The sequence below is a fragment of the Lolium rigidum genome, chromosome 1, assembly GCF_022539505.1.
Source record: "Lolium rigidum isolate FL_2022 chromosome 1, APGP_CSIRO_Lrig_0.1, whole genome shotgun sequence".
NCBI classification, from domain to species: domain Eukaryota; kingdom Viridiplantae; phylum Streptophyta; class Magnoliopsida; order Poales; family Poaceae; genus Lolium; species Lolium rigidum.
The window spans coordinates 181,480,470-181,491,291 of record NC_061508.1 but is presented as its reverse complement, the minus strand read 5'-3'; positions in this window follow the sequence as shown (position 1 = coordinate 181,491,291).

The following is a 10,822-nucleotide window of genomic DNA, read 5'->3' as shown; positions in this document are numbered from 1 at the left end:
TGTAGGAAACTCGTAAAATCTTGAAACAATTCATGCGTAATCCTCAGATATGTACGCAACTTTCATTCAACTGGAGCTTTTTCATCTGAGCATGTTAAGTGCCTCGAAAAAATTCTTCTTTACGGACTGTTCTGTTTTGACAGATTCTGCCTTTTATTTCGCATTGCCTCTTTTATTGTGTTGAGTGGATTTCTTTGCTCCATTAAATTTCAGTAGCCTTGGTTAATGTCCAGAAGTGTTGGAAATGATTGTGTCCTTGCTGAACATGTGAATTTTTGATTATGCACTAACCCTCTAATGAGATTGCTTTGAGTTTGGTGTGAAGGAAGTTTTCAAGGATCAAGAGAGGAGGATGATATGATATGATCAAGAAGAGTGAAAAGTCTAAGCTTGGGGATGCCCCGTGGTTCATCCCTGCATATTTCAAGAAGACTCAAGCGTCTAAGCTTGGGGATGCCCAAGGCATCCCCTTCTTCTCAACAACTTATCAGGTCACCTCTAGTGAAACTATATTTTAATTCCGTCACATCTTATGTGCTTTACTTGGAGCGTCTGTGTGCTTTTATTTTCGTTTTGTTATTTTCATTCTCTGAATAAAATCGGATCCTAAACATCCTTGTGTGGGAGAGAGACACGCTCCGCTTTTTCATTTGAACAGTTGTGTTCTTAATTCATGTTCATGGCGAAAGCTGAAAGCCGCAACACTTATTGTTATATTGTTGGAAACAGAAAATGCTTCATGTGGTAATTGGTATATTGTCTTGAACAATTTGATACTTGGCAATTGTTTTGAACTCTCAAGTAGATCATGTTTAAGCTCTTGCATCATGTAGTTTAAATCTATTAGTGGAGAACTACCGTAGAGCTTGTTGAAATTTGGTTTGCATGATTGGTCTCTCTAAGGTCTAGATATTTTCTGGTAAAAGTGTTTGAACAACAAGGAAGACAAGTGTAGAGTCTTATAATGCTTGCAATATGTTCTTATGTAAGTTTTGTCTGTACCGGTTTATACTTGTGTTTGCTTCAAACAACCTTGCTAGCCAAAGCCTTGTACCGAGAGGGAATACTTCTCGTGCATCCAAAACCTTGAGCCAAAACCTATGCCATTTGTGTCCACCATAACTACCTACTATGTGGTATTTTTCTGCCATTCCAAGTAAATTGCTTGTGTGCTACCTTTAAAACCTTTCAAAAATTCATCCCTTGTTTTTGCAATACATAGCTCATGGGAAAGTAGCCTAAAAAACTATTGTGGTAAGGGATATGTCGCTTATGTATGTTAGTTCTTATAAGTTGCTTGTTGAGCGGTAACCATGTTATCTGGGAATGCCATCAACCTGTTACACCTTTGTCTAATATCATGTGAGTTGCTATGCATGTTCGTCTTGTCTGAAGTAAGGGAGATTTTTCATGAGTAATGGTTTGAGTATGCATATTGTTAGAGAAGAACATTGGGCCGCCAACCAAAGCCATATATCATGGTGGAAGTTTCAGCTTGGACATTAATCCTCAAATCTCTTATGAGAATATTATCTGTTGTTGAATGCTTAAAGCATAAAAGAGGAGTCCATTATTTGTTTTCTATGTTGTCCCGGTATAGATGTCCTCAAGTTGAGATCTATCAAAATCGAGAAATCAAATGCGATTTATCTCCTTGGACCTTTGTACAGGTGGCATAGAGGTACCCCTTTGTGACACTTGGTTGAAACATATGTAATGCAATGATAATCCATGGAAATCCGAGCTAATTAGGACAAGGTGCGGGCACTATTAGTATTCGATGCATGAGGCTTGCAACTTATAGGAGGTTTTATACATAACACATATGAATTATTACTACCGTTGACACAATTGTTTCCATGTTTTCAAAATAAAAAGCTCTAGCACATGAGTAATCCTTGCTTCCCTCTGCGAAGGGCCTTTCTTTTACTTTATGTTGAGTCAGTTTACCTACTTCTTCCTATCTTAGAAGCAAACACTTGTGTCAACTGTGTGCACTGATTCTTACATGTTTACTTATTGCACTTATTATATTACTTTGTGTTGACAATTATCCATGAAGATATGCATGTTGAAAGTTGAAAGCAATTGCTGAAACTTAAATCTTCCTTTGTGTTGCTTCAAAAACTCTTATTAAGAATCTATTGCTTTATGAGTTAACTCTTATGCAAGACTTTTTGATGCTTGTCTTGAAAGTACTATTCATGAAAAGTTTTTGCTATATGATTCAGTTATTTAGTCATTATATTTTTGTTAGCAAACTATAGACCATTGCTTTGGGTCACTTCATTCATCTCATATGCTTTACAAATAGTGTTGATCAAGATTATGTTGGTAGCATGTCACATCAGAAATTATTCTTTTTATCGTTTACCTACTCGAGGGCGAGTAGGAACTAAGCTTGGGGATGCTTGATACGTCTCCAACGTATCTATAATTTCTTATGTTCCATGCTAGTTTTATGACAATACCTACATGTTTTATTCACACTTTATATCATTTTTATGCATTTTCCGGGACTAACCTATTAACAAGATGCCGCAGTGCCAGTTCCTGTTTTCTGCTGTTTTTGATTTCAGAAAAGTTAGTTTACGAATATTCTCGGAATTGGACGAAACAAAAGCCCACAGCCTTATTTTCCACGGAATGTTCCAGAAGTCCGAAGGAGAGACGAGGCGGCCACACCATAGGGGGGCGCGGCCCCACCCCTGGCCGCCCCGCCATATGGGGTGGGCCCCTCGGGCGTCCCCCGACTCTGCCCCTTCGCCTATATAATCCTTCCGACGCGAAAACCCTAACACCGAGAGCCAGAATACCAGAACAGTTCCAGAGACGCCGCCGCCGTCAACCCTATCTCGGGGGGTTCAGGAGATCGCCTCCGGCACCCTGCCGGAGAGGAGAATCATCACCGGAGGGCTCTACATCACCATTCCCGCCTCCGGACTGATGCGTGAGTAGTTCATCCTTGGACTATGGGTCCATAGCAGTAGCTAGATGGTTGTCTTCTCCTTTTGTGCTATCATGTTTAGATCTTGTGAGCTGCCTATCATGATCAAGATCATCTATTTGTAATGCTACATGTTGTGTTTGTTGGGATCCGATGAATATGGAATACTATGTCAAGTTGATTATTGATCTATCATATATGTGTTGTTTATGATCTTGCATGCTCTCCGTTGCTAGTAGAGGCTATGGCCAAGTTGATACTTGTAACTCCAAAAGGGAGTATTTATGCTCGATAGTGGGTTCATGTCTCCATTGAATCTGGGGGAGTGACAGCAACCCCTAAGGTTGTGGATGTGCTGTTGCCACTAGGGATAAAACATCAATGCTTTGTCTAAGGATATTTGTATTGTTACATTACGCACGTACTTAATGCAATTGTCTCGTTGTTTGCAACTTAATACCGGAAGGGGTGCGGATGCTAACCCGAAGGTGGACTTTTTAGGCATAGATGCATGCTGGATGGCGGTCTATGTTCTTTGTCGTAATGCCCTAAGTAAATCTCATAGTAGTCATCATGATATGTATGTGCATTGTTATGCCCTCTCTATTTGTCAATTGCCCAACTGTAATTTGTTCACCCAACATGCTATTTATCTTATTGGATAGACACCACTAGTGAACTGTGGACCCCGGTCCATTCTTTTACATCTGAAATACAATCTACTGCAATCATTGTTCTCTTTTGTTTTAGGCAAGCAAACATCATTCTCCACACCATACGTTTAATCCTTTGTTTTCAGCAAGCCGGTGAGATTGACAACCTCACTGTTAAGTTGGGGCAAAGTACTTTGATTGTGTTGTGCAGGTTCCACGTTGGCGCCGTAATCCCTGGTGTTGCGCCGCACTACACTCCTCCACCAACAACCTTCACGTGGCCTTCATCTCCTACTGGTTCGATAACCTTGGTTTCTTTCTGAGGGAAAACTCGCTGCTGTACGCATCATACCTTCCTCTTGGGGTTCCCAACGGACGTGTGGTTTATCGTCACAAGCATACGCGCGCATTGATTCCTTCGGCTTCTGCTGGCAATGGCGTAATTCTTCGATTCCAACGGGCCTCTTGTACGTGGCCTAGAAATTCTTGACGACATCGTCAACCAGATATTCCCAGGACCTGATAGATCCCTTTGGCAGGCCTCTCAACCATGCTCGTGCCGAATCTTTCAGGTAAAGTTGCAGGCATTGCATTGCCGCTACTTGGTTTCCCTTGTGCGAGATCACAGTTTGCAGATAATCGTCTATCCAAGATCTCGGCTCCTGTTGTCCATCATACTTGGCAGCATCAGTGGGAGTAGGCTTGAATCTTTTCGGTGGCATCGTCTCCCGAATCTTGTAGCTTAAACAATCGGCACCTCGAAGTTCACCATCGTATTCCTGGGTTTCTTTGGAGTCATCGCTATCATAGCCTTCCCTTGCAGCATGCCGACGGCGAGCTTTGTCGATCTTAATATGTGTAATATCATCGCGGGCATCTTTCGAACGATGCTTAGATCCACTGCCTCGATGCGTAGTTTTCTCCTTCCTAGGGGTGAGTTTATCTCCAAGGATCGCGAGGCTCTCCAAATCCCCCCGATGAGCTTGTGCCATTGGATCGTTGGGTGTTGCCTGGTGATTGATCAAATAAGCTGAGAGATTGGATGTCGCCCCTTCAGCAGTTTTTGGCTTGACCATGCCCATAGTCATAAAAGAGTTGGAGATATCAAGGTGATATTCGTTGCATTGGCTTCCTAAAGATGAGGGATTCGTGGACGAAATCTCCCTGGACCTTGGTTGCTGTGAGATGCGCTTCCGTGTGACGCCCTTCGTCGCTCACTTGATTGATTAGCTGACTGCCGGCATCGATCGAGGTCGACTTGTTCATTTGCTAACCGAACTTGATTTCTCTCCAAAATAGTGTGATACGCATAGAGGGTCCCTGCCGAAACTCCAGAGGGAACTCGAGTGTTATTGGCTACAACATTGCGGGCAATCTCCCACTCTTCCTCAGTGATGGTGTAAGCACTATCATCGTTGATGGCGCTAGCCTCAACATTGCGACGCCCACCACGATTGACGTGTAGGGTATGTTCACCTTCGGAGGGTCCTTGTCCGTTAACATGGTTGAGGATGGTGTAAATTTGGTGACGCGCCACTCTCCAGGTGGCTGTCCTGGCGATGTTGTCGATACTTTCTTTGTCGGAGGAGTACTTGGCGCTGCAGACAAAAGGCGTGTCATCCGAACCTAGCACGTTGATACGTCTCAAACGTATCTATAATTTCTTATGTTCCATGCTAGTTTTATGACAATACTCACATGTTTTATATACACTTTATATCATTTTGATGCATTTTCCGGCACTAATCTATTAACAAGATGCCGAAGCGCCAGTTCCTGTTTTCTGCTGTTTTTAGTTTCAAAAATCCTACACAGGAAATATTCTCGGAATTGGACGAAACAAAAGCCCACGGTCTTATTTTGCACGGAGCCTTCCCGAAGTCCGAAGAGGAGACGAAGAGGGGCGACGAGGCGGCCACACCCTAGGGGGGCGCTGGCCCCACCCTTGGGCGCGCCGCCCTATGGGGTGGGCCCCTCGGGCGCCTCCCGACTCTGCCCCTTCGCCTATAAATTCTCTCCGTCGCGAAAACCCTATCACCGAGAGCCACGATACGAGAAAAGTTCCAGAGACGCCGCCGCCGCCAATCCCATCTCGGGGGATTCAAGAGATCGCCTCCGGCACCCTGCCGGAGAGGGGAATCATCACCGGAGGGCTCTACATCACCATGCCCGCCTCCGGATTGATGCGTGAGTTGTTCATCCTTGGACTATGGGTCCATAGCAGTAGCTGGATGGTTGTCTTCTCCTCTTGTGCTATCATGTTTAGATCTTGTGAGCTGCCTATCATGATCAAGATCGTCTATTTGTAATGCTACATGTTGCGTTTGTTGGGATCCGATGAATATGGAATACTATGTCAAGTTGATTATCAATCTATCATATATGTGTTATTTATGTTCTTGCATGCTCTCCGTTGCTAGTAGAGGCTCTGGCCAAGTTGATACTTGTGACTCCAAGAGGGAGTATTTATGCTCGATAGTGGGTTCATGCCTCCATTGAATCCGGGACGATGACGATGAAAATTCTAAGGTTGTGGATGTGCTCGTTGCCACTAGGGATAAAACATCGATGCTTTGTCTAAGGATATTTGTGTTGATTACATTACGCACAATACTTAATGCAATTGCTCGTTGTTTGCAACTTAATACTGGAAGGGGTGCGGATGCTAACCCGAAGGTGGACTTTTTAGGCATAGATGCATGCTGGATAGCGGTCTATGTTCTTTGTCATAATGCCCTAAGTAAATCTCATAGTAGTCATCATGATATATGTATGTGCATTTGTATTTGTCAATTGCCCAACTGTAATTTGTTCACCCAACATGCTATTTATCTTATTGGAGAGACACCACTAGTGAACTGTGGACCCCGGTCCATTCTTTTACATCTGAAATACAATCTACTGCAATCTCTGTTCTCTGTTGTTTTCTACAAGCAAACATCATTCTCCACACCATACGTTTAATCCTTTGTTTACAGAAAGCCGGTGAGATTGACAACCTCACTGTTAAGTTGGGGCAAAGTACTTTGATTGTGTTGTGTAGGTTCCACGTTGGCGCCGGAATCCCTGGTGTTGCGCCGCACTACACTCCTTCACCAACAACCTTCACGTGGCCTTCATCTCCTACTGGTTCGATAACCTTGGTTTCTTACTGAGGGAAAACTTGCTGCTGTACGCATCATACCTTCCTCTTGGGGTTCCCAACGGACGTGTGCTTCACCGTCACAAGCAGCTCTTTTTCTGGCGCCGTTGCCGGGGAGATCAAGACACGCTGCAAGGGGAGTCTCTCACATCCAATCTCTTTACTTTGTTTATTGTCTTGCTTTACTTTGCTTTATTTTCTGTCTTGTTTGCTTTCTTATATCAAAAAGACAAAAAAAATTTAGTTACTTGCTTTACTTTATTTTATTTTCTGTTTTGTTTGCTTTCTTTATGTCAAAAACACACAAAAATTAGTTACTTGTTTTATTTTATTTAATCAGGTTTTGCTTTTGTTTATCTTTACTATTGCTAAAATGAGTAATCCTGAAGTTGAAGTTCGTTCTTTTAAGCAACAAGGGGGAGAAAGTCTTAAAGATGCTTGGTACAGAATTAGTGATGCTCATCATAGGTGCACTAAGAAACACTCCACTATTATCCTCCTTAGGAACTTTTATGTTGGTATATCTAGCTGGAATAGGTATGTTCTTGATACTCTTTCAGGGGGTAATTTCCTAGGTACTCCTGCTTTAGAAGATAGTTGCATCATTGAGAGTCTAGTTGGAATACCACCTGTTAATGAAGCTAAAATTGAAATCTCTCTTGAGGATGTCATGAAAAAGTTGGAAGTCATAGAGAAAAATCTTCCAAGTGTTGAGACTAAATTGGGAATATTACTTGATAATACTGATAAACTTGATAAATCCCTAGGAGGAATTAATGAAAGAATTGCTATTTTAGAAACTTGTGCTATCCATGATAATCAAACCCATAGGATTGTTGAACTTGAAGAAGCTATGGGAACCTTGGGTTCAACTTTTTCTTCTCTTAAGTTTAAGGAGAAAGCTTATGTGGGTAAGGAGCAAAAATTCATGTATGTCTCTAAGGTGCCTAAGCCAAAGAATTATTATAAGCCTAAAATTGATAAAACCCTTAGTACCAATATGGGAAATTTAGATAATGGAGCATCTAAGGTAACCTCTGCGACAAGTTGTGTTTTTAAGGAAAATTATAATGTTGATGCTTCTTCTCTTGATGTTACTTGATTTGCACTTTCTGCGCCTAGCTGAAAGGCGTTAAAGAAAAGCACTTCTTGGGAGATAACCCATGTATGTTTTTGCTAATGTTTTGTTGAGTCTTGGAAGTTGTTACTACTGTAGCAACCTCTCCTTATCATATTGTTGTGCCAAGTAAAGTCTTTGATAGTAACGTTGATACTAGATTTGGATTCCTGCGCAGAAACAGATTTTTACCTGTCACGAATTTGAGTAGATCTCTTTGTAGGAAACTCGTAAAATGCTGAAAAAATTCATGCGTGATCCTCAGATACGTACGCAACTTTCATTCAATTCGAGCTTTTTCATCTGAGCCTGTTAAGTGCCTCGAAAAAATTCGTCTTTACGGACTGTTCTGTTTTGACAGATTCTGCCTTTTATTTCGCATTGACTCTTTTACTGTGTTGAGTGGATTTCTTTGTTCCATTAACTTTAAGTAGCTTTGGGTAATGTCCAGAAGTGTTAAAAATGATTGTGTACTCCCTGAACATGTAAATTTTTGAATATGCACTGACCCTCTAATGAGTTTGTTTTGAGTTTGGTGTGGAGGAAGTTTTCAAGGGTCAAGACAGGAGGATGATATAATATGATCAAGAAGAGTGAAAAGTATAAGCTTGGGGATGCCCCCGTGGTTCATCCCTGCATATTTCAAGAAGACTCAAGCATCTAAGCTTGGGGATGCCCAAGGCATCCCCTTCTTCATCGACAATTTATCAGGTCACCTCTAGTGAAACTATATTTTTATTCCGTCACATCTTATGTGCTTTACTTGGAGCGTCTGTTTGTTTTTGTTTTTGTTTTTGTTTGAATAAAATTGGATCCTAGCATTCCTTGTATTGGAGAAAGACACGCTCCGCTTTTTCATATGAACACTGGTGTTCTTAGCTCTATTTTAATGTTCATGGCGGAGTTGAAAACCGCTTCGTTGATTGCTATTTGGTTGGAAACAAAAAATGCTTCATGTGGGAAATGGTATATGTCTTGAATAATTTGATACTTGGCAATTGTTTTGAGCTCTCATAGATCATGTTTAAGCTCTTGTATCATGTAGTTTAAACCTATTAGTGGAGAACTACTGTAGAGCTTGTTGAAATTTGGATTGCATGATCTCTCTAAGGTCTAGATATTTTCTGGTAAAAGTGTTTGAGCAACAAGGAGACAGTGTAGAGTCTTATAATGCTTGCAATATGTTCTTATGTAAGTTTTGCTGTACCGGTTCATACTTGTGTTGCTTCAAACAACATTGCTAGCCCAAAGCCTTGTACTGAGAGGAAATGCTTCTCGTGCATCCAAAAACCTTGAGCCAAAACTCATGCCATTTGTGTCCACCATAACTACCTATATGTGGTATTTCTCTGCCATTCCAAAGTAAATTGCTTGTGTGCTACCTTTAAAATTTCATTCCTTGTCTTTGCAATACATAGCTCATGGGAAAATAGCTTAAAAACTATTGTGGTATTGAATATGTTGCTTATGTATCTTATTTCTTATAAGTTGCTTGTTGAGCGGTAACCATGTTTACGGGGACGCCATCAACTTTTTACACCTTTGTTGAATATCATGTGAGTTGCTATGCATGTTCGTCTTGTCTGAAGTAAGGGTGATTTATCATGATTAAATGGTTTGAGTATGCATATTGTTAGAGAAGAACATTGGGCCGCCAACCAAAGGCATGTATTATGGTGGAAGTTTCAGTTTGGACATTAATCCTCAATCTCTTATGAGAATATTATCTGTTGTTGAATGCTTAAGCATTAAAAAGAGGAGTCCATTATCTGTTTTCTATGTTGTCCCGGTATGGATGTCCTCAAGCTGAGATCTATCAAAACTGAGAAATCAAATGCGATCTATCTCCTTGGACCTTTGTTCAGGCGGCATAGAGGTACCCCTTTGTGACACTTGGTTGAAACATATGTAATGCAATGATAATCCATGGAAATCCGAGCTAATTAGGACAAGGTGCGAGCACTATTGGTATTCGATGCATGAGGCTTGCAACTTATAAGAGGTTTTATGCATAACACATATGAATTATTACTACCGTTGACAAAATTGTTTCCATGTTTTTAAAATATAAAGCTCTAGCACATGAGTAATCCATGCTTCCCTCTGTGAAGGGCCTTTCTTTTACTTTATGTTGAGTCAGTTTACCTACTTCTTTCTATCTTAGAAGCAAACACTTGTGTCAACTGTGTGCATTGATTCTTACATACTTGCTTATTTGCACTCATCATATTACTTTGTGTTGACAATTATCCATGAGATATACATGTTGAAAGTTGAAAAGCAACTGCTGAAACTTATATCTTCCTTTGTGTTGCTTCCAAACCTTCTATTAAGAATCTATTGCTTGATGAGTTAACTCTTATGCAAGACTTATTGATGCCTTTCTTGAAAGTACTATTCATGAAAAGTCTTTGCTATATGATTCAGTTGTTTAGTCGTTATCTTTACCATTGCTTCGAATCACTTCATTCATTTCATATGCTTTACAATAGTATTGATCAAGATTATGATAGTAGCATGTAACTTCAGAAATTATCCTTGTTATCGTTTACCTACTCGAGGGCGAGTAGGAACTAAGCTTGGGGATGCTTGATACGTCTCAAACGTATCTATAATTTCTTATGTTCCATGCTAGTTTTATGACAATACTCACATGTTTTATATACACTTTATATCATTTTGATGCATTTTCCGGCACTAACCTATTAACAAGATGCCGAAGCGCCGGTTCTCGTTTTCTCGCTGTTTTTGGTTTCGAAATCCTACACAGGAAATATTCTCGGAATTGGATGAAACAAAAGCCCACGGTCTTATTTTGCACGGAGCCTTCCGGAAGTCCGAAGAGGAGACGAAGAGGGGCGACGAGGCGGCCACACCCTAGGGGCGCGGCCCCACCCTTGGGCGCGCCGCCCTATGGGGTGGGCCCCTCGGGCGCCTCCCGACTCTGCCCCTTCGCCTATAAA